The sequence below is a fragment of the Heterocephalus glaber genome, unplaced genomic scaffold (assembly GCF_053883595.1).
Source record: "Heterocephalus glaber isolate CG9 unplaced genomic scaffold, H.glaber_assembly_v1.0 deba00001442, whole genome shotgun sequence".
Lineage (NCBI taxonomy): Eukaryota > Metazoa > Chordata > Mammalia > Rodentia > Bathyergidae > Heterocephalus > Heterocephalus glaber.
In genome coordinates this window covers 24,659,929-24,683,383 of record NW_028258296.1, presented here as the reverse complement: position 1 = coordinate 24,683,383, position 23,455 = coordinate 24,659,929, and the positions used below count along the sequence as shown (strand labels likewise).

Genomic DNA, 23,455 nt, shown 5'->3' with positions numbered 1-23,455 from the left:
CCAGCGCCCGGCCCCGGGGTCGCCGCGAATGACTGCGTTGCCAGCCCCGTTGTGACGCAGGTGGCGGTGCCAGGGAACTTCCTCCCCTGCAGAGGCCACCCCGCGCTCGGCCGGCCAGCGGGCCTCCACAGTCTCAGTCCGGGACGTGGGAGGAGTCCTCCCGCCTCCCAGCCTCGCACCTGGCGGCTGTGACGGGGACCCCGCCGCGGGTAGCGGGGCCTCCGCTCCACCCGAGCACCGCGCGGAGAGCCGAGGCGCGTCTGCTCCGCTACCACAGCTCCTCCCCTGGGTAAGTTGGAGCCACTGCTAAAAATAGCCCTTTTGGGAACTCCTCGGAAGACTGGGGTCGGAAGGAGATAACCTCCGCCGAGAACCCGGGGCGGGGATGGAGGCGCTGCGAGCGCGCCGTGGGAGGGGCAGACGGGCGGAGAAAGGTGAAACCCGGGGTCTCTGGAGCTGGAGGACCCCAGTCCCTTGAAGACCCAGCCTCCTCTTCGACCGGAAAGCCCATCTGTCCTGGCGCTGCCAGATGGGCTCCCTGATCTCTAAGCCTCGGGTTCCAGGGGGTCTCGGTTTGAACACTCCGCCTATGATTTCTTTCGGTGCGTAAGGGGGTTGAGTCTGCACACTGAACCACTTGTTTAGGGTGTGGGGGAGGGGTTCTCGTTCATTCAATTGGTCCGAACCATGCTTTTCTCTTCCCCAACCCTTCACCCAGTTTCAGGATGAAAAGGCAAACTGACTTCTTGAAAGCTTGCATCTCCAGCCGGTGTGGAAAATCTTCCCGGTGGTGGAAATATAGACAAGATTACGATGTAAGAGTGTTCTGGGACTACCTCGTCAATATCAGCTATTCAGAAAGCGCCAAAGATTAAACTATTGCTCTAGTTTAATCCTAGTCCTGGCAGGCTAGGAGAGCCAGATGTACGTGAGTAGAAAAATTTATAAACAACCAGTACTCATTCACTATGTTAGTCTTGCTGAAGACTAACACTGCGAGTTTTCAGATATCAGTCATCTCTTTTCACCCGTTTTGTACTTTAAGCTAGACTAAAAGAAAAATCGTTTAAGTTATTCTCTTGGGCTTCTAACTCTTTCCCCTGCTTCCCCTGCAATATACTAGGAGTTGTCCAATTCCAGTCTGTTGTGGGATGTCTAGAAGACAACCTTAACGTGCCTCCTTAACACTTTAGGGTGTGACTCTAACATAGCCTTAACTAACCTAAATCTAGACCAAAAGCTAAGTTGGGGCTGTCTTCCTGGGCAGCAGATGGTAAATTCGTAGAGAGTCTCTGGGGGAAAGGCAGAGGTTGGCTTTAGCGATTAGCTAAAGAATTAAAGTAACTTGTAAAACAAGGTAGATGCAGAAATATTTTCTGGCTCAGATACTTAACCTGGATTTAAACCCCCAGTGAAACAAAACCTCCTATAGAAGGCCTTGTCCTGCGAGTGCCCTCTAAGTACATTTGGGTTCCTCTTGTACCCCACTGAAGTTTAGCATCCCTGAAATATTCCCTTGCTACCTGGTGCTAAGGAACCACTGAATCCTAGACTTTTAACTCTAGCGAAACAGTCTTGAATCCTTGCTATTCCTTTTTAAACCTAGAGAAGTTACTGTTCCTTTTTATTTTTTCTACCATCAGTAATATAAGTATAGGACTACAGGATTCTGTGAGAATTAGATACTGTGCTTACTGACCCAATAAAGTGCCAAGCACTTTATTAGCCCTCAATAAATGAAAGCTGTTACTGTACTTACTAGGCTTTATTTTCCTGAAAGTGATGGAACAAGAACATCGATGAGGTTCAGAAACAAGGGATGTGGATCCCTGCGAGTCCAGGCTGTCCTGAGTTCTTTCCAGCAATGTTCATGACTGCTCTGTGCTTGCCTTGTAACAGGGTGAACTGGACAGGTCTGCACATGTAGGCAGGTGACCCATGTGCACATTACACCTTGAGAGCTTCTAGTCTGAAAACCACTGTGCTATACTGCTTAGCTCCCTTGTTATTGTTTTATAACATATAATCCTGAAGTTTAGTCTTTCACCTCAGTCTGTCTAACTCAAATCACAAACTTACTAAGCTGTCTTTAAAGTACTGGGTTAAAGCACTAAGGGAACCAGTAAGTAATCAGTAAGTTTGTGGGAGTCCCAAGTCCTAAGAGAAGTGTAACGCTTACTCCCAGACTTCGTCTGTGTGTTCACAGTTCAGGAGAGGGAATTGGCATAAATATGAAATTTGAAGTGTATATCTTCAAATTAAATGTAGCTGAAGTTTAGAGAAAGAAGAGGGCACTATGGGCTAAATGAACTGGGTATACAATTTTTCACTTTATACCTTACTCTTTTTTCTTTTTCTTGCTTATCTCTTAAAATTCTTTCCTCCTTCCCTCCCTCCCTTCCTTCCTTTCTTCCTAGGCTCCTCCTGCACTTTCCTTCTCCACCTCTTCCCTTCTCTCCTCCTCTCCTCTTCCTGCCTTCTTTCTTCCTTTCCTTCTCCCCCCTCTATCCCTCTCTTTGGGATCAAACCAAGAGCCTCACACATATTAGGCAAGTACCCTACCACTGAGCTATATCTCTAGCCCTGTACTCCATGTATACTCAATTTAAGCCAAAGTTTAGCATTTTATTTGGCCTTCTAGGGTAAGTTTTCACATGTAAACTCCACTTTGACACAAATTAACTGTACTGTTGGCCACAGGGAGCAGCAGTGGATATTTCTTGGCAGGGCAGGGCCATGGAAGGGATATGAAACCATGTGGATCTGGGCTCAAATCCAGGGCCACTAACTACCTGACCTTTAGCTTTTCAGTATCTGAACTTCAGCTTCCTCATCTATCTATTGGACATAGCTACTTTTTAAGGTTGTGATGAGTTAGAGACTGTTATAGGCTGTATGGAAGTCGTAATAGCAGTGCATTGTTTTGTTGTTAGCTACAAAAAAGCGCATGCTGGGTTATATCATTTTTTGAAGGTATAATTCAAAAAGCTACTTTTTCTATGAAGCCTCTGTAGGTTCTAGGCAAGGGTAATTCCCCCTTGTTTGCACTCCCACGGCACTTAGTTTGAAGCTGTATTTCAGCATTTACCAAGGAATGCTGTCATTTATCTTTTTATGTGCCTGCTTCACTACCAAGTCTACAAGCTGCTCCAGCACAGGGACTGTATTTTTATTCATCTCTACTTCCATTACCAACACCTAGCAGAAGACCTAGTATTATTAAATGTTGAAAGAATGAGTTTTTAGATGTTTTAATTTCTGGTACTGGGTCAGTCATTCAGTGTAATTTATATCATATTACAGGTGGTAAAATGAGTCCTTTAGCTCATAAAGAATTTATACTAAAATTATATATTATGTATATGTATGCACTTTATGTTTGATATTTTAATGCTGGGATTATTCTTTAAAATGAATCTGCTGTTCTTTTTTTGTCTTGTATTTAATGTCAGTTGATACTGCCTGGTAATTGTGAAAGTAAAATTTAAATTCTAAATCAAAACCACTAGCAAGATTTCCCCCCACATTCTCTATTTGCCTGATGCACATCTCTCCAGACCATGTCTAAGCTTTGTGGGAAAGATCTGAGATAGCAGGAAACATCTTTTGTTTTAAATTTCAGCTGTTAACATTGTTACAATCATTAGCACCTTCAGAATTAATAACTGCAAGATAAAATCTACTTTTGGTAACAGTTTTGAAATCCTTGACTCAGCACCATTAAAAATGCTAAAACAGTGAGAATAAAACCTTTGTGCAGGAAGTTCCCTGAGAGGTAATGTGGTCTTTACCCTAAAATGGCAGATGAAGATGGTGATGCCAAAGATCTAAAAATAGGATACTTTAAATCATTGAATCAAACTCCTCCAAACTCAGCCTTGAATATTTTACTTCTGACCCCCAACAAAGAATTGTTTCTCACTAAGTTGTAAAATTTTCCTCTAAAATAATAATGAATTAGGACTTTGGGGGTATACACCATGTGTTAAATACTGGCTTAATATGCATTTGTATCATTTAATCACCATAGCTATTCATTAAATAGGCAGTATTATTTTCTCTGTTGACAAAAGAGAAGACAGTGGCCCATTATCATCAGATGGCCAGCCAACAGTCACATGGCCATGAGTGAGATTTAGGATTTGGTTCTAGGCAAGTCTAACTTCAGAGTTCTCATGCTTAACCACTATTCAACCTATGAGAAAAAACTATGTATTTTTAAATTAACCCATCAAGTATATTCTGTAAGATTAATGATATACTTTCACAGAAGTTTTTGAAATGGCATTCATTTGTACTTTTCCCAGTGGTGTACTCATATCCCAAATGTGTCTTCGTGAGGTGGTTTTATAGCTTACTCTTCAATTGAAAAGCACTTTATGACTGAAAGCAAACTTCTGAATAAAAGATCATAAAATTTCTATGCCTCTGAGTTTAGGCAATACAAAATACAAACAGAGAAAGCCTTATTCTTAGACATATTCAGGTGATCTGGTGACAGATGAGTAACTTTTACCTGATACACGAAGTTAGATAACCAAGAAAGGTTTATTTCCAAACAACCCCCCAAGGCAAGTAACTTGATAGAGAGAGGGTTGGGAGAAGAAAGAACTATTGACAACAAGCTGGCAGGGAGAAGATGGAGGCTTTTCACTCAAACTCTTCTTGCCAAGGGTTATAGGTGCAAAAGCTTATGTGAGGTTTTTGGAGAATCTAATTTTAGCTATATAGCCAAGTGGTCATTGGAAAGGTCATTGATTATGGTAGTAGTGAACCCCCTTGATAGGGTTTTGATGTTGTCCAAGGCATTCCAGACATTCCCAGTTCCTAGAAACCTAAAGAAAGATGACTAATTAGGAGGTTGTATAACTGGTACTGTTTTTTTGATGCTTTTCTTTATTCTTCTTTTCAGACAAAGCTTGCTTTATTGGTTAATTATTTGGAGAATGAGGCATAAAAGGGTGAGGGAAAAGAGAAACTGAAAAACAGATTTGTTAGTGCTAGGAGTCAGTTAACCCATTTATTGATTTCCTTTATGCTATAAGAAATACACCTTTTTGTATATACCTTCATCCACTTTTCCTGGCTTTTATGGACCTTAACACTTTAGAATGATTAGAGCTATAGGGCATCTTTTGTTACAAGTATTTGGATTTTGTCCTCAGTTCTTAAAATAGCATAAAGATGAAAGAAATAGCTTTTGTTAATCATAACAAGCCCCTTCCAACTGCATATTGGGTTTATGTTAAAGTGGTGATTTTTGGCCAGGTGTGATGCTGCGCACCTGTAATCCCTAGCACTTGGGATGCTGAGCAGGAGGATTGCTGTGAGCTCAAGCCCAGTCTGGGCTGTAGGGTGAGTTCAAGGTCAGCCTGAACCACACAGCGAGACCCTGTCTCAAAAATAAATAAAGTGCTGATTTTTGGAAGGCCCCTGGATAACCACTGTTGGAGGTTGGCTGCCAGGGAAATCTACCCTATGACTGAAGGATTGGAATTTTCAGCTCCACCCTCAACCTTCAGGGAGGGAAAAGGGATTGGAAAGTGACTTAATCATTTTTATGTCATGATGTCCCCAGGAAGACCCAAAAGAATGGGGTTTGAGTTTCCAGGTCAGTGAATGAGAACATATTCATATACCAGGAGGGTAGTGCATAACAGAGGTCCACAGGACAGAAGGTCCTGTGCTTGGACCCTTCTGGATCTTGGTCTGTGTATCTCTTCAAGTGGCTGCTCATTTGCCCTTTAATATATCCTTTGTAATAAACCAGTCATCTGGAAAGTAAACTATTTTTTGATTTCTTAGGCCATTCTAGCAACTGATTGAACCTGAGTAGCAGATCATAGGGAATTTCTGTTTGTACAGAACAGAAATTGAACAGAAAGTGTAGGTAATGTGAGGATCTGCCACTTGGCACCAGAAGTAGGGGTGGGGGCAGTTTTTGTGGGACTGAGCTCTTGACCTATAGGTTAACTTGATGGTTTTTCTGATAGATAGCATCAGAATTGAAATAAACTCTAGGCCACCCTGTCAGTGTTTGCTAAAGAACTGAATTGTTGTACAGGAAAACCCCATATATTAGCTGGCTAGAAGTATTGATTTGAGTAGGGGAGTTGAGAAAAAACATGAGGTTTTTTTTTTGTATACACATACATAGTCTAAATTTGAAGTAAAAAATTAGTTTGACATTGTCAGGAATGACTTTTTATGCACAAAATATCACTGCTATAACTGCATTACTAAGTAATAATTGTTTGCTATTATTTATTAAACATCTACCACCACTGTTTTAAGAACTTTGCCTGTATTTAAATTTAACTCACTCATTAAATTTACAAATGACTGGCTGTATCCATGAAGTATTCTAAAGGTAATGAAGTACTCTTAAGTTGTTCACAATTTGCTTGTTTATTAAAAACACCTCTTAAGAAAGGTCTCTCTTTTACCTAGGGTTCGAGTTTTGCAGTATTTTCCTAACATCATATTTTATTATGCATATATATAGCATACCATCAAACCTCTCAGATCACAGCTTAATGTTGAATTGCTTCAGATTTCAGTGCCATTACCTCTGACAACACATCTAACTTGAAGCCCAGGGAATTGTTTGTTTGTTGTCTTTTGATAAGCTGCCCTCTCTCTGAAGAGTGAAGATCAATAACTCAAACCATATTGGGGTGGTGAAATTGAAGATGCTCTTGTTACCCAAATAACATGATTCTCTTTTTGGAGAATGATCAAGAATAGTGTTTCGTATAGATAGAAAATGCTATAGCCAGGCCCAGGTTCCTTGTAGTATAGCCACCACTTGTAGTGATATAAGAGCATTTTCCTGAGCCTTTTTTGGAGTTCATTTCTTTCTCTCTCCCTTTTTCTCTTGTTGGTTTGTTTTTGTTTTTCTTTTTTTTAATTAGTGTATGTTTGTGATACATTGTAAATATATATCTATACATATATACGTGCATACACTCTTGAACCATTTTTACTTCCCCTTCTCCTCCTCTTTCTTTCTATAGTACCCAGAATACCCAGATTCCCTTTCTATCTCTACAAAGTCTATCATTTTTTAATTTCCTGAATTCACTTATGTTTTTTTCTCTCTCTCTAGAAATAAGAAGACTTGTTTGCCTTATTATCAGTGAGAGTGACTATTAATGGTCACTTAACGTTGCTATTAGTGGAAAGAGCATACACCGGCATTAAGATCTGGATTCCAGTCATAGCTCTCTCATTGACTAATACTCTGACTTGGGGCAAGTCTCTTAATATTTTTGTGTCCTCAGTCCTTATCTACAAATGAAGGAATTGGGATAATTTCTTAGAGTTTTTTCAGTGCTAAAATTTTATACAGATCTTAAAATGATATGTATTTAATCTCCCTAGGTTTCAGTGAATAATGAATAGTCACTGGTGTTTAATTCAGAAAGCAGAAATCCACAGCTAGCTGCTACCTATGAGAAATCTGTCTGGAACAGGACAGATCAGTTAGCCAATATCTTCCCAAAGTACCTTTGTCCTTTACTGCCTTTTGCTGGAAAGAGCCATTCCTCTAGTGAGGCATTTGTAAACAGCTGCTTGGAGAACTCTTCTCCTTGAGATGCTCTGAAAAATTGGAGACTGGTTAAATTGGCTTGGGGAATACAATGTCTCTCTTGAAGATTCATTATATATATTTATATTCACAGAGCTCAAGAAATCCCAGTTTAAGTACAAGGCATGATACAAAAATATGGTGCATGTTTAAATTAACATTTTTTTTATTTTTATTTTTTTGTATATCCTTTTATTGGTACAACACAATGACATTCATCATTGGAGATATGCACCTTTACATACTCTCTTGGTTCTTATTTTCTTCCCCTGTCCCCTGCTCTCCCTTCAACCCCTCCATCCCTCCCTATTTACAGTAAAAGACACATTGCTTTTAATCTCTTTCAAAATACTCCCTCTTGTGGCCGGGGATTTAGCTCAGCGGTTTCACCACCTGCCTCACAAGTGCAAGGTCCTGAGTTCGATATCCCCCCCCCCCCCGCCCCGTACCAAAAAAAAAAAAAAAAGAAATACTCCCTCTCACTTTGAACACTTATCCCATCATTCTTGGCACTTTCTGAAGCAGTGCTGGACATCCTCTTTTGTGTCTTTAGTTATGCTGACATGGCTGCCTCAGTGCTCTAATTCAGTTCAAAACATCTACCTCTCATGGTCATTTTGACTTGGGAGGAGCCAGAAGTTCCACAGTACCGAATCTGGTAAATAACACAGATAAGGACAAACTATAATGTTTTTACAAGCCTGCTTTTCTGTTGGATGCCACTCAGCAGCAGCATTCACCATATTTTTTTTTATCACACCTTGTAAGGACCCAAAAGAGGACTTCCAGAGCTATTTAAAAAAGTGGTAAGAGTATTTTGAAGGGGCTTAATGCCAGTATGTCTTACTATGTTTTTAAATTTAAATATTCACCACATATTTTGATCATATCTCATATGCCTTTTCAGCTTTGCTAAACCTAGCATTTGCCTAACTTCGTGTGATCATAGAACTATTTCCTTTTTCATGCCTATCGACATCCCAAAAAGAATGAAATCTCTCAGAATACAATATTTTAGTTGTTATTCTAGAGTTAGTGACTGCAGAAGTTTCATAAGACTTTTCAGAAAGAAAGGAGAATTACAGCTCTGTAAACTAATTTAATGAATTTCTGTTAAGATAAGCTCTCTTGGTGGATGTTTTCTTTTTTTCCTTACAGACATCAACTACAATAGAAAGTTGCCTGTCATCTTCAACAGAACAAAGAGCACTTGTTAAGAATGTAGGCTTATTATTCTAAACTAAGGAATAGTTCCACATTTTTCTTAGCCTCTGGGTTCTATGATATCCTTCTATAAATGCATATTTGAAACTAGCATAGGACAAACCCTCACATTCTGAATACTCAAATGGATAATTTAAAATTGTTTTTTGATAACTTTTAGAAAACAATTATCCATGGAGTTTTAGTGTTTTTGCACATTATGTGAGCTAGGCACTGTTTGGCCTGAATCCAGACTAAAAGTTCAAGGATGTTTTTATAGTGAACAGTCTCAAAATTTAAAGCTAATGCCTTCCTCTGGACCAAAAACAGGCATGTTTACTATGCAGCATAATAAAGATAATGTTTCTCTCTTAAGCAAAGAACAGAAACACTAATTATGAAAGGTTCACGTTCCCTAAGTTCAGGTTCTTCTCTTGTAACACAACTCATTGAGCATGCAGGTTCTGTCTGCCCCTCTTTGCATCTCTGTGGGAATTGGAGGTCTCAAAAACTGATACAGAAATGCTAATCCTCTGGATACTGCTATTGCTTTGAGCAGTAAATTTTCTTTTGTCTCAGAACTAGGAGTCTTGTGTCTTCTACCAGCATCCAAGAAAGGGCAGCAGGCTAATTTTGTTGTTTCCAAAAAGAATAAAATCACAGACCCTTTATATTTCTTGATGATAACCTGCTTTTCCTTCAAGGGGAGAGTAACTTGGTACCCTTGTCTTTTCTCTCTCTCTCTCTTTTTTTTTTTTTTTTTGGCAGTACCAGCGATTGAACTCAGGACCTTGCACTTGCAAGGCAGGGGCAGTGCTACTGAACTGAATCCCCAGCCCATTGGTGTTTGTAGTTTTGTTTTGTTTTTTTCTCTCGGTACCAGGGATCAAACTTGGGACCTTGTGCTTACAAGGAAGGCGTGCTGCCACTGAGCTAAATCCCTGGCCCTATCTTAATATTTCTGCTCTAATGACCCCTATGAGTGCTTTTCTAGGCCTGTTGTAGCATTTATAACCCTCCATCCTTATTTGGGAAGAATTGGTAGAGGACTGTTGGAAGTGATGAACTCTTATTTATGGGATTTCAAAGAAAAGACACCATGAATTTGTGTCTAGCATGATTACATTTTATTAAAATGGCTAGAAAATAATTTATATTCTTATTTTTTAAATGTTTTAAAAATCAATCCTCGATGAAAAAAAAATCATGTTGTATTAAGGAATGGAGGTGTGTGTATATTTCTGAGTTGTGATTGTTTCCAAAAGAAGTAGAGAAAAAATAGTTCAAGTAAGACAGACTGCTGCATGCATTTTACTAAAGCAGGAGCACAGCTTGTAGCCTCCTTCAGGAGACTGAAAACATCCTGATCTTTTAAAAGTCAGCTTGTGAAATACTTTTTTTAAATGTCAGCTTGTGAAACACCCCTGACCATAGTCAGTTTACATGTATCTGATACATCTATATGATACCACTTCATGTTAACTGTTGGTTTCACTGGCTAAACCAGAACTCAGAATTGTGCTTTCTGTAACAGTGCTTCTGATAAATGTCACTTTGTAATTGAAAAACTGTCAGGGACTTCAGAATGTAACAGTGGTTTTGGGAGCAGCCTAGCTGGAAGCTTGGAAGAGGTGGGTTGATAATTCCCTGCAATGATTTGAGTAGCATGAACAAAATAGTCAACATTTATTGCAGGCTTACTGTATGCCAGGCAAGGCTTTACACATTTCTAGGCATTGTTCATTTCATCCATGTAACAACATTATGACAGGGTGCTGTTACTGTCTCCATCTCATAGATGGGGAGCCAGAGGCACAGAGAGGTAATGTCATTTGCCTAACTTTCTGCTTCTAAGTGGGTGGCAGAGTCTAGATGGCCTGGTTCTAAAGCCCACACTCTTACCACTCTCTTTCTGCCTTATAATATCAGAATTGTTTTAACTCCTGGAAAATTTAATTTTATTTATTTATTTTTATTTTATTTTTTATTTATATATTAATTGGTACATTTTAGGTATACAATACATTTACATTTATCATTGGATGTTTGTACCTGAACATGGTGGATCTTAGTTTTTTATTTTTGCTCCCATTACCTGTGCATCCTTCACCCCCTCCACCCTTCCCTATCTACACAGAGTTTGATTCCATTTTTTTTCTCATAATTTTTTTCTTTCCCTTCTTCCCTTTCCCCTTTCCCTTCCACCATCCCCAAACCCTTGGATCTTTTCTTATTTCAAATTATCAATTATTCATTTTAATCATTTTCATCTTTATTTACACTTTCAATTTCTCACACTACGGAAACTATTCGGTATTTACACATGTGTGTCCCTATTTATTTCACTTAAGAGTATGGCCTCAATATGCATCCATTTAGCTATAAATGTCTCTAGTTTCTCATTCTTTACGGCTGAGTAGTACTCCATTTTATAAAAAAAACCACATCTTCTTTATCCAGTTTCCAGTCGATATCGGATGCCCATTTTTGAATTGGGTCTTTGAATTTGGGGGGTCTGATTTTGTTCAATTCCTTTTATATTCTAGATAGTAGACATTTGTCTGAGGTACAGCTGCTAAAAATGTCTTCCCATATTGTAGGTTGTCTCTTAGCTCTTTTGGTGGTTTCTTTTGCAGTGCAGAAGCTTTTTAATAAGATGAGATCTCAGTTGTTGATTCTTTGTGTTAGCTCCCGTGCTACTGAAGATTTGTTCATAAAGTCTTTTCCTATGCCAATATCATCAAGAGTTCTACCTAACTTATCTTCCAGCAAGTTTAGTGTTTCTGTCTTAATATTTAGATCTTTAATCCACTTAGATCTCAGTTTAGTGCATGGTGATAGATATGGGTCTAGTTTTAATCTCTGACAGGTTGAAATCCAGTTTTTCCAACACCATTTATTGAACAGGCTATCTTTTCTCCAATGAGGGTGATTGGCTCCTTTGTCAAAGATGAGGTGGCTGAGTATGTCTGGAGTTGTTTCTGCATCTTCTAATCTATTCCACTGATCTTCAGGTCTGTTTCTTTGCCAGTACCATGGTGTTTTTATCACAGTAGCTTTGTAGTATAGTTTCAAGTTGGGGATTGTGATGCCTCCAGCCATGTCTCTGTTGCCCAGAATTGCTTTTTCTATTCTAGATTTCTTCTGCTTCCAAATGAATTTTTGGATTGTTTTCTCTAGTTCTGTGAAGTATATTGTTGGAATTTCAATTGGTATTGCATTAAATCTATATAGTAGTTTTGGAAGTATGGCCACTTTCACTATATTGATTCTTCCTACCCAGGAACAAGGGATATCTTTCCATTTTCTTATATCCTCTTTGATCTCCTTCTTCAGAGTGCTGTAGTTTTCAGTGTGGAGGTCTTTTGTTTCCTTTGTTAGGTTGATTCCTAGATATTTCATTTTTTTAGATGCTATTGTAAAAGGAATTATTTCTCGAATTTCTCTCTCAATGGGTCTGCTATTTGCATATAAGAAGGCTATTGTTTTTTGAGTGTTGACCTTATATCCAGCTACTCTACTGAATCTATCAATTAGGTCTAGAAGGCTTTTGACCGAGTTTTTTGGGTCTTCTATGTAAAGTATCATATCATCAGCAAATAATGACAGTTTTACTTCTTCCTTTCCTATCTTTATTCCTTTTATTTCTTTCTCTTGTCTAATTGCTATGGCTAATGTTTCCCGAACAATATTGAACAAGAGTGATGATAGTGGGCATCCTTGGCTTGTTCCTGATTTTAGCATGAAAGTTTTCAGTTTTTGGCCATTTAGTATGACGTTGGCTGTTGGTTTTTCATAGCTAGCCTTAATCAGGTTGAGATAAAGACCTTCTATTCCAATTTTCTGTAGCTTTTTTATCATGAATGGGTGCTGGACTTTGTGAAATGCCTTTTCTGCATCTATTGAGATGATCATATGGTTTTTGTCCTTGACTCTGTTAATATAGTGTATTACATTTATTGATTTACAGATGTTGAACCATCCTTGCATCCCTGGGATAAATCCGACTTGGTCAAGGGTGTATGATCTTCTTGATGACCCTCTGTATTCTGTTTGCCAGTATCTTGTTGAGGATTTTTGCATCTATGTTCATTAGGGAGATTGGTCTGTAGTTCTCCTTTTGGGTTGGGTCTTTCTCTGGTTTTAGAATCAAAGTAACACTTGCTTCCAGGAATGAATTTGGAAGCCTTTCTTCCCTTTCAGTTTCCTTGATGAGTTTAAAGAGTAATGGCAATATTTCTTCTTTAAATGTCTTGTAGAATTCAGCAGTGAACCTATCAGGACTTGGGCTTTTCTTTGTTGGTAAATTTTTTATTATGTTTTCAATTTCACTCATTGTTATTGGGGTGTTTAGAATTTGTATATCTTCTTCATTTAACTTTGGCAATTGGTATGTATCTAGGAATCTGTCCATTTCTTCTGTGTTTTCCATTTTATTAGAATACAGGTTCTCAAAGTAGGTATTGATGATTCTGTGAATTTCTGCTGGATTTGTTGTGGCTTCACCTTTTTCATTCTTAATTGCATGGATTTGAGCCTTTTCTTTCTTTCTTTGATAATGTTGGCTAAAGGTTTATCGGTTTTATTTATTCTTTCAAAAAACCAGCTCTTCGATTCATTGATTTTTTGTATCGTTCTCTTAGTCTCCATTGCATTGATTTCTGCTCAGATCTTTATAATTTCCTTTCTTGTATGAGCTTTGGTTTTGTTTTGCTCTTCTTTTTCTAGGAGCTTGAGGTTCTGCATTAGGTTATTTAACTGAGTTCTGTCTGTTGTCCTAATATGGGCATTCACTGCTATGAATTTCCCATGTAGAACTGCTTTCATTATGTCCTACATATTCCTATATGTTGTACTGGCATTATCATTTACTTGTAGAAACTGTCTAATTTCTTCTTTAATTTCCTCTGTTACCCATTGATTGTTCAGGAGAGTGTTATTCAATTTCCATGTGTTTGTGGATGTTTTGCAGCTTCTTATGTTATTGATCTCCATTTTTATTGCACTATGGTCTGATAATATACAGGGGATAACTTGAATTCTTTTACATTTACTTAGATTTGCCCTATGAGCCAGCATGTGATCTCTTTTGGAGAATGACCCGTGTGCAGCTGAAAAGAATGGGTATTCTGATTTTGTGGGGTGGAACACTCTAATAAACATCTATTAAATCCATTTGTTCAATAGCTTGGTTCAGTTCTAGAATTTCATTGTTAATTTTTTTCCTAGATGATCTGTCTATTTGTAATAGAGGAGTGTTGAGGTCCCCCACTACAATCGTGTTATTCTTTATTTGGTTTTTCATGTCCATTAATATTTGTTTTGCATAGTTGGGGGCATTCGTATTTGGTGCATAAATATTTAGGATTGTCATCTCTTTGTCTTGGATTGTTCCCTTCACAAGGATGTAGTGACCATCTTTGTCTCTCTTAATTAGTTTTGGTTTGAAATCTACTTTGTCTGCAAATAAGACTGCTCTTCCTGCTTTTTTCTGGGATCCTGTCGCATGGAGAACTGTTTTCCATCCTTTTACTTTCAGTCTATGAATTTCCTTTTGAGTTAATGTGTTTCTTCTATACAGCACATTGCTGGGTTTTGCTTCTTAATCCATTCTGTCAGTATGTTTCTTTTGATTGGTGAATTGAGGCCATCAACATTGATAGTTATAATTGAGAGATATTGACTCATTCTTGCCATGATGTTTTATTGTTGTTGGCTCTTTTCTTATTTTTCCCCCTTTCCCTTTAGTGCCTTACCTCGCGTGGTGTCTTCTCTCTGTTGGCCCTCATGGAGTTGTGACCTTCGTTGTCTTTTTCCAGGATATTGCATAAAATTGTTTGGAGTGCTGGTTTGTTGTTCATGAAATTTCTCAGATGTTCTTTGTCATGAAAGTATCTAATTTCCCCATCAATTTTGAAAGATAATTTTGCCGGATACAACAGTCTAGGTTGGAAGTTATTTTCTTTTAGGGCTTGAAATACTTCACTCCAGGCTGTCCTTGATTTGAGGGTTTGTGTTGAGAAATCTGCTGCCATTCTGATTGGCTTTCCTTTGTAGGTGATTTGTTTCTTTTCTCTAACTGCTTGTAGGATTTTTTCTGTTGGGTTTCTGGGATCTTGACTATTATATGTCTAGGTGTAGATTTTTTTTGATCATGGCTGGGTGGAGTTCTATATGCCTCACTTATCTGTGTGTCCAATTCTCCACCTCTGTCTGGTAAGTTTTCTACTATTACTCTGTGAACAGTTTTTTTTATGTCAATTGTACTTTCTCCTGTTTTTTCGTGGACTCCTATCAGTCTTATGTTATTCCTCTTTGCATCATCTAGCAGCTGTTGGATTGATTTCTCATGGTCCCTTACTATCTTTAAGAAATCTCTGTTTTCATGGTCTTTAGCTGCGATCCTGTGTTCTATATCTGATAATCTGTCTTCAGATTCTCTTAGTCTACTCTGCATGCTTTAATGGACTTCTTAATGTCCTGAATATCTTTTTGAATCTTTTTCATGGATTCCATTTCTGTCTTACGTTGGGTGATCATGTTTTCCATTTCTTTCTTCTGCTGGGCATTCATGGCTTCCAGCATTTTTCTGATCTCATCTACTTTCTTGTCTGTTTCTGCTCTAGAGCCTCTAATCACGTCTTTCACTCTACTCATTATCTGTGTATTTATCTGGGAGATTATTTCTGCTTTGAATTTTTCTAGAGCCTCATGTGTCTGCTTTGTTACTTCCTGTGCTATCAATCAGTTCAGGGTGTCCAGGTGGTTGATTATCTAACTTTTCCACCTCATTTCCCCCAGAATTTCCTTTTTGTGACGTGGAAGCCTGCGTTTGTGCCTTGCTTAAACGTCTTCTCATTTTTATTTTTGGTACTGTCCTTGGTTTAATTCCTGGGTTGATATTTCAGAATTGCTTAATGCAGGTATCTTTGTTGCTTGTGTTTAAAACCCTTGTGGATTGATTGCTTTTCAGAGGTGTCTTCCAGATATGGCTTGTGTTTAGGTTTTGAGGCTCTAATGACTCTGAGGCTATTTTATTTTCCTTATACCAGGAAGGAAAACTGATGAGATCAATCACAACGTGTTAGGCCAAATGTTACAATCAGCAATACCATAGCATCAAGCGCAGCTTGGAAAATGACAATTTGTGGTAGTTATTAATCTATCACATTTAACTATGTGAAGTATAATCCCCTGTGCCTCTGTAGCATGGGACCAGGTAGCAGAAGAGCCGGAAAATGGCGGGGAGGGAGGGATGGAATTGGCTTTGCAGGCGCCTGAGCGGCTAAGCGGAGCACCGGATGAAGGTGGGACTTCAAGCCACTCCCAGGACCTCACCGTGCTGTAGGCAGGAACCGGAACACAGCCGAAGAGCCTCAGGCTGCTTGGCCGACCCTCGGAGAGAAGCACCAGATGAAGGCGGGGTTCCAAGCCGCTCCCGGGTCCTCACCGTGCCATGGGCAGGAACCGGAACACAACCGAGTAGCCTCCGAAAATTTGATTTTAGAAAGAATGATAAAGGGAAATAAACAAATTATCTGGATTCTCTAGAGTTTACATACCTACATTGCTATCTTGTCATGTAATGTTTTGTTCTTCTTCATTTCTCTGTAATGAATAGAGGACCATCAAGGGTGAATCAGTTTCCAACACTACCTGTGCTGACTGATTAGACCTTGTATAGCCACCTTGAAATATTCCACACAAAGTTTTGATGAATCTTGAATTCTTAATGTAAGGCACAAAATTGTTCTTATAACCTCAGATAAACACACTAGATACTGAGTGTCTTTAAGTCTGTATAAAGGGAGGAGAAAACACCAATCTTTTTAAAGTTATTAATTTTTTCCCTGGGCAAATTTCCATTTTTCATGATCGAGAGTGGTATTACTGCCAACTCCCAAACTGGCCAAATTTCCAGTCCCCAGATGGGCATATTGTGACACTATTTAATAGTCACATCACAATGCTTCTCCTCAAATCAGACTAGCAGCTCAGCTTCTCCAAACTCCTGAACAAAGGTGAGGCTGAAAGTAAAAAATGATGGGGAACTTCTGAGTGCTGTAAGGGGAAGGGAATTTTAAAATCTTGGATGATTGTTTCTTAGGATAATGAGAAAACTGATATAAAATAACTAATTTATATAAAATTAATATACAGCATATATGGATTTCAGCCTGTGAAAGTCCAAAATGATCTCTGAAAACTAATGATAGGGGCCTGAGTGTGTAGTTCAGTGGTAGAGTCCTTACCTACTATGCACAAGGCCTTGGGTTCAATGCCCCTTGCTGCAAATGAAATAAAGTTGCTTACGATTTAGAAACTAGTGAGAGAAAAGTTTTATGCAGAACTCTGAAATGTTAGATTAGTACAGTGTGATACAAATAGCATGATGCAAATTTCAGATGCAAAAGCAAGGTGCTTTTCTAGCAATCTCCTGTCATTTTCACAATAAAATGTGGAAGTCATCATGATCCTTGCCATAAGTTTCATGGAGATTGGTGATATTTATTTCTCTTCCAAAGACCTTGAAGAACAAAATTGAGTAGAACTTTCTGCCTGTTACTTGTCTAATCCAGAATGAATCTAGAAGCTTAAGGAGAGTAATTATGAATGCATCTCCTGATCCTGTGAGACCTCAGGTAGTTGAAAGGAAGTATTGAGATTTCTTAAGTGAAAGCATTTGGATTTATCTTGATTTTAACCTGCATTGGTATGTTTTTATAATTTATGTATGATAACTGAATTCCTATAGACCCAATGCTTCCTGGTAGAATTATCCCCTATACTTGACAAGTTGTTTACTTTGAGGGGATGCTGTAATTACATGGCTTCAGTGGACTTAACATTCTATTCCACCTCCTTGACTTTTTACTTGTCTTTACACTACCTACTATTTTCTCTTTCTTTTTGTCCTCATCTCGCCTCTCTGTCTTCAAATTCTGTCAGTCTGTATATGACCACTTCAAGTCCTATGTGCATAAAGCTTTTTTCTTAACGTTTCTTTTCTGTAAATTCTTTCCTGTAGTTTGACTGTTTGTGTCCCCTCTTCTCAAATGTGTATGTTGAAACCTGACCCCCAATGTGGTGATATTAAGATGTGAGGCTTGGGCCGGGGATTTAGCTCAGTGGTTTCAACGCCTGCTACGCAAGTGCAAGGACCCGAGTTTGATCCCCGGTACCAAAAAAAAAAAAAAAAAAAAAAAATGTGAGGCTGTGGGGGTGATTAGGTCATGAGGGCTTCACTCATGAATTGGATTAGCACCTTTATAAAAGAAGCCTGAGAGAGTTTTTCTCTTCTTTTTACTTTTTGAGGACACAGTAAGAAGACACCATCTATGAAGCTTAGCAGATCTTGGACTTTCTAGCTTCTAAAACCATGAACAATAAGTTCCTGTTGTTTATAAATTACCCAGTCTGAAGTATTTTGTTGTAGCAGCCTGACACACACAGTTACTAAACATCTCTCTTATCTTCCACAGCTATAAAAACCTGGACAGGTTGCTTAACCTCTCTGAACTTCAGTTTCCCCATAGATACATAGGGATAATTAGAATGCCTTTTAGTGTAGTTGTAAGGATCAGATGATCTAAACAAATAGTCTTAGAATAAAGCCTAACACATTGTAAGCATACAAATATTTTTATTAAAATTCAAGAGCTAGTTGTGTTTTCTCTTCTTAAATACTACATTTTCCTCTATTTCCTCCCCATATTTGTTAATATTTTATTTAATGATTTTTAATATACCATCAAAGGAGGCTTTCTTTCAAGTTTTTAAGTATATTGACTAACACAAAGAGTTACCAGTTACCAATTTTCTTAAAAGCCAACATCTTATACTGCCTGCCTCACAAGTGCAAGAACCTGAGTTCAACCCCTGGTACCAAAAAAAAAAAAATTAAAGTAAACACAATGCATATTTATTGTTTAACTACATGTAATTTTTAATATTTTGTTTCTATTTCAACTTTACATATCATCCATGATACATTAAAATAATCATTTCTACTTCAATTTAAACCTTCATTTAAATCCATGAAAATTTGTTTTGTTTTATTTTTGTGCTGGGCTCAAACCCAGGACCTTATGCATGTTAGGCAGGTGCTCTACCATTTAGCTATATCCCCAACCTCAAGTAATTCTTATCTAAACTATCTGTCATATTGCAGAACTTCTGTAAATATGAGTGATTCATTGTGTTAGTTACTACTGTGGAAAATAAAACTACACATTGAGAATTTTGAAATACAACTTACTAGCTACTGAAATCTGCATGCAGGAAGAAATAGCAAATTGTAACACATCCACATCACGAGTTCTCTTTTCACATGATTTATACAGGAGCACATCCAAGGTCCCCACCACTCCTTCATAAATCTGTGATCTACAGGAGAGGAAGGGCCTTGTACTCCAAAATGAACAAACATGGAAAGACTGAAAGGTAAAAATGGACAATCTTCACTTAAAGCCAAAAGAGGCAGCCATCTGAAGACAAGAGGAGTGAATGTTTTTATTCTGAGGAACCAGTGGGGTAGGTCATTTAAGATTAGGACAGGGACCCTGAAGGTCAATTAAAAAGTAAACTACTAAGATCTTTTGGGTTACTTGAGTTTTTAATGTTTAAAATAAAAAGTTCTATAAATCACATAGGACCTACTGTATCACCATTGTTGGGATATCATTAGGGAGTAGTTTTAACTCTTCAAATAGGCTTAAGTCCCCTTTCCACTCTGTAGTATTTTCTAATGGAGTGAAACTGTAATTAGGTTTCAATCTTCCTTCCACATCACTCAAGCCTGCCCTCTCCATTTCCATGAGTGCTGCACAAGTCTTACTGTCATCATCTCATGCCTGCACAGTGACCATGGCCTCCTTCCCAGGTTCCCCATGGCTTAGCTTCCTCCGGTCCACCCTCCACACAATAGCATGATTTAGTTCCCAAAAATACCACTTTCAGCATATGTATTATGAATGATTGGCCCAGAGTAGCTGCTCATTAAGCAATTTCCACCTGCTTAAAATGACTCTGTACTGCCCAAAGGAAAAGCTTAAACGCAAATCCTCAATTGTTTATAAACTTAATAGAAGAACGTGGTAAAATAAAGAATAATGATCTTTTCCCCCTAGTTCCTAGTACAAATTTCCTAAAGTCCTCCAAAATTCTCAATAGGAGTATCTCTGTTTGCTAATGGGGCAACTGATGGTGGACTCCAAATAATTTCAGGTTGGGGGCTGGTCTGCAGAAAGACCAAATACATTATTAGAGTGTTAGAACTTTGCACCAGTCTGATCTGAGTTACAACTCAACCAGCTGGAAGGGAAATGGGCTAGAGACCTCATTCAGTTATGTGGCTAATGATTTAATCAGTTATGTACTTGTAAATGAAATCCCAATAAAAACTCTGAACATTGTGGTTTAGTGGAAATCTCTGATGGGTGAACAAAAATTCTGTGATCCTAGGAGGGCCTGGAATAAATCAGGTTTTTCATTGTAGCTATGCTGTACAAAATCATGCTTTGGTGACTTACTCTGTAGTTTCCAGTGATAGCTACTTAATATTGACTGTGTTTTCCATCCCAACTCGTTTCTGACATCAAGTACTCAGCATGGCACTGACTCCTCAGGTTAGGTGCTTTGTCCTGAAGATGTGTTTTCTTACCACCAGGAAGCCTGAGCCTGAGCCCTGACCTTACACGACATGTCTATTTGGCTTTTCTTGAAATGTGTCCTCTCCTAATAAAAATGTGAATGTAAGTATAGTACTTTTATGAATTCTGTGACTCATTTTAGTGAATTGTTAAACCTGAGGGGGTCATGGTAACCCCACAGTGGCAAGGTGGGCATAGTGTGGGTGGCCTGGGGACTCCTGAGACTTGCTTGGCTGGGATCTGAAGTGAGGGGAGTCTCATGGAGGTCTCTGCCTTTAACCTGAGGAACTTGTGTCAGCTCTAGTGTCAGAATTGATGTGGAGTGAAAAAAAGACAACATTAAGTAGCTGGTACTGGAATCTATAGAAGTAGATCAAGTTACCAGAGCATGACTGTAATGGAAGGACTGATTTACTGAAGGCCTTCCGAGGACCACAAAATGATAATACTGCCTCCTGCAATCTGATTCATATAGATCTGTTAGGATGACTTCATGGTAAGGAATCATGCCCATGAGTCATTTGAAAACAAGACAGGTCAAAATATTTTGATAAGCCTAGGGCACAGCATTTCAGATGCATTGTGACCTATCTCTTTATTTCCCTGGCGTCCTATGAGGGCTTTCTTTTGGAAAAAGACAATAGGGCTATCCTTTGCCACTTAGTTTCTCTGACAAACTTTCTACCTAGGCAAGACAACTAAGACTGGATTACCAGTAAGTCAGCCTGTTATGTGTGCAGCTCTGGATTCCTCTGCTCTGTCTGCCTCTCCTGGATAGCAATTCTGAGAAGAATCACCTTGCTGGTACTCTATGGAGGATGGAGGGCACTATTTCTTGCTCACTAAGCTGTTTACAGTTTGGCAATATAACATAGCAACAGAGAGAACAAGAGAAGTCACAAGGCATTGAACACCCACTACCTGACAGGTTTGGGATGAGTGCTTCTACTTATGTTCACTTATTTAATTCTCATAACCTCCCTGTAGAGTAATTCTTACTTTCTCAGTTTGTACACACTCAAAACTATAACTGAGAGTTCCTGGAGGTCTCAGAACTAGACTTTAGAGAACAAGCAGGGGAACTGATATCAGGGCCTGCAGTGTAGTGCCAAGTCCCTAGTAGGGGAAGCCCAAAGGAGTAGGACAAGTTTGCTGACCTTTGCAGTCTCCCCTGCCCACCAGCAGGGCAGGTAGCCTGGATAATGTCTCACCTGAGCCAAAATTGTGGACTGGGACCTGAACTGCAGACAGAGTGCAGCCATTTGCCGGGGAACGTCTCCAGCCAAACACACTTTCCTACATTTCCTAAGGGTTCATGGCAGTTGTTTTCCCATGGAAACAAGCACAAATCTGTTTTAATCATCAGGCATTTCTAGTTTCCTAATTTGTATGGGAACCTAGAGATACGGACATACGGTACATTCATTATCCCGGAAAGCTATGGCTGAAAAGAAAATAGTTGAAGCCAATCTTAAAACTGGTTTCAGCAGATGCCTTCAAATTACTTTTCGTAATCTAAGGAGCTGTCAACAATCCTGCCAGAAGTGTTGTTTCTGTTTCAGCTCAGTACTTCGAGCAGGATTTACGTTTGATCCTTGATGGTTCCCCATAGCATATCACACAACCTGCCAACTCTTTTGGATGTATCTCAGATTTCTCCCTCTTTATTTCTCTTTTTTCCCCCCTCTTTATTTGTTGAATCAGCCTGAGTGGAAAGAACAGGGACTCAGGATAGTTAGCAGATCTGCCTGCTGATCCTGACTTGTGACCTTACCAGTCCTGGGATGTTGGCTAAGACTTCCTTATGGCTTATTTTCTTCATCTGAAATTCCATTTCTTCATTGACCATCTACTTTATTTCAGGCTGCTTTAGGAACTGGATGTATTAGTTAGCTTTCATATTGTCAGGACCCAATACCCAACATCCACAAGTTAAAAGGAGAGGTTGAACTTAGGAGAGTTTTCAAGAGATTCACTGCGTGGTTGGCTGGCTCAAAAGTAAGAACATCATGGCAGAAGGACATGGTGGAGCAAAACTGCTTAGTTCATGGAAGCTGGAAGCAGAGCAGGGGAACAGCACTCCAGAGGAAGGGGTGAAGGACCATATATAGTACCCAAGGTCATGCTTCCATGACCCACCCAGACACACCCAAAAATGTGCTTTACTAATACCTTGGGCATCTCTTATGCCAATCAATATGACAATTAAGATCAACTATCACAAGAGATAACAAAGAACAAAATAAAATCCTTGCCATTGTGGAGTTTATATTCTGGGGAGAGATAATAAATAAATGAATACAAGAGATCATATGCCCAATGGTGCTAAGGGTTAAGCAGAACAGTAAAGCACAAGGAGTATTTGGGTAAGGCAATGATATATTTTTAAAAGGCTGCTCTCATGGAGAAAAGGGAGTGGAGGACAGGCCTGAAGAAGGCACGAGAGTAAGCCGTATGGCTCTGAGAGGAAGAATATTCTGGTAGACGCCCCAAGGGTGGAGACTATGGATGTTTTTGGAGAACAGCAAGAAATCCAGTCCTGTTCTAAACGTGTCATATGTATTAATCTATTTAATCCTTTTAATAGTCCTATGCCTCTTATAATCTACAACATAATAAGCTTGAATCTCAGCTCTGTCACTTGCTATTTAGGAAAATCTCTTAGACTTAATTTTTAAAATAAGGTAATGATATAATATGATTTGCCTCATGAGACTGTAGTGAAAATTAACTTGCTGTAACTGAGGAGCTACATAGACCAGTGCTTGATACATAGTAAACTCTCAGTATACAGTGCTATTATTATTGGCAACAAATACATTTCTAAAGTAAAGAAGCTACAAGATGAGAGCCTCGTTTGTACTGGCTTTCAGATAGAAGAACCATTTCCTTTTGTCCATATTTGTTATGATTTAGATCTCAAATGTCCCCCTAAAGTCTCACGTGTTCAGAGGTTGGGCTTCTGGAAGGTGGTTGGATCATGGGGCACCATACTCATCAGTGGATTAGT

The 23,455-nt window shown here is 38.9% G+C and overlaps 1 long non-coding RNA gene across 1 annotated transcript; it reads left to right on the top strand.

Annotated features, from left to right (window-relative positions):
* Nucleotides 1-23: 23 nt before the first annotated feature.
* Nucleotides 24-23,119, top strand: LOC147827646 (uncharacterized). Its single transcript, XR_015451968.1, has 3 exons — nucleotides 24-289; nucleotides 719-924; nucleotides 19,138-23,119. It is a non-coding gene; the product is annotated as an uncharacterized LOC147827646 (long non-coding RNA).
* Nucleotides 23,120-23,455: the final 336 nt, after the last annotated feature.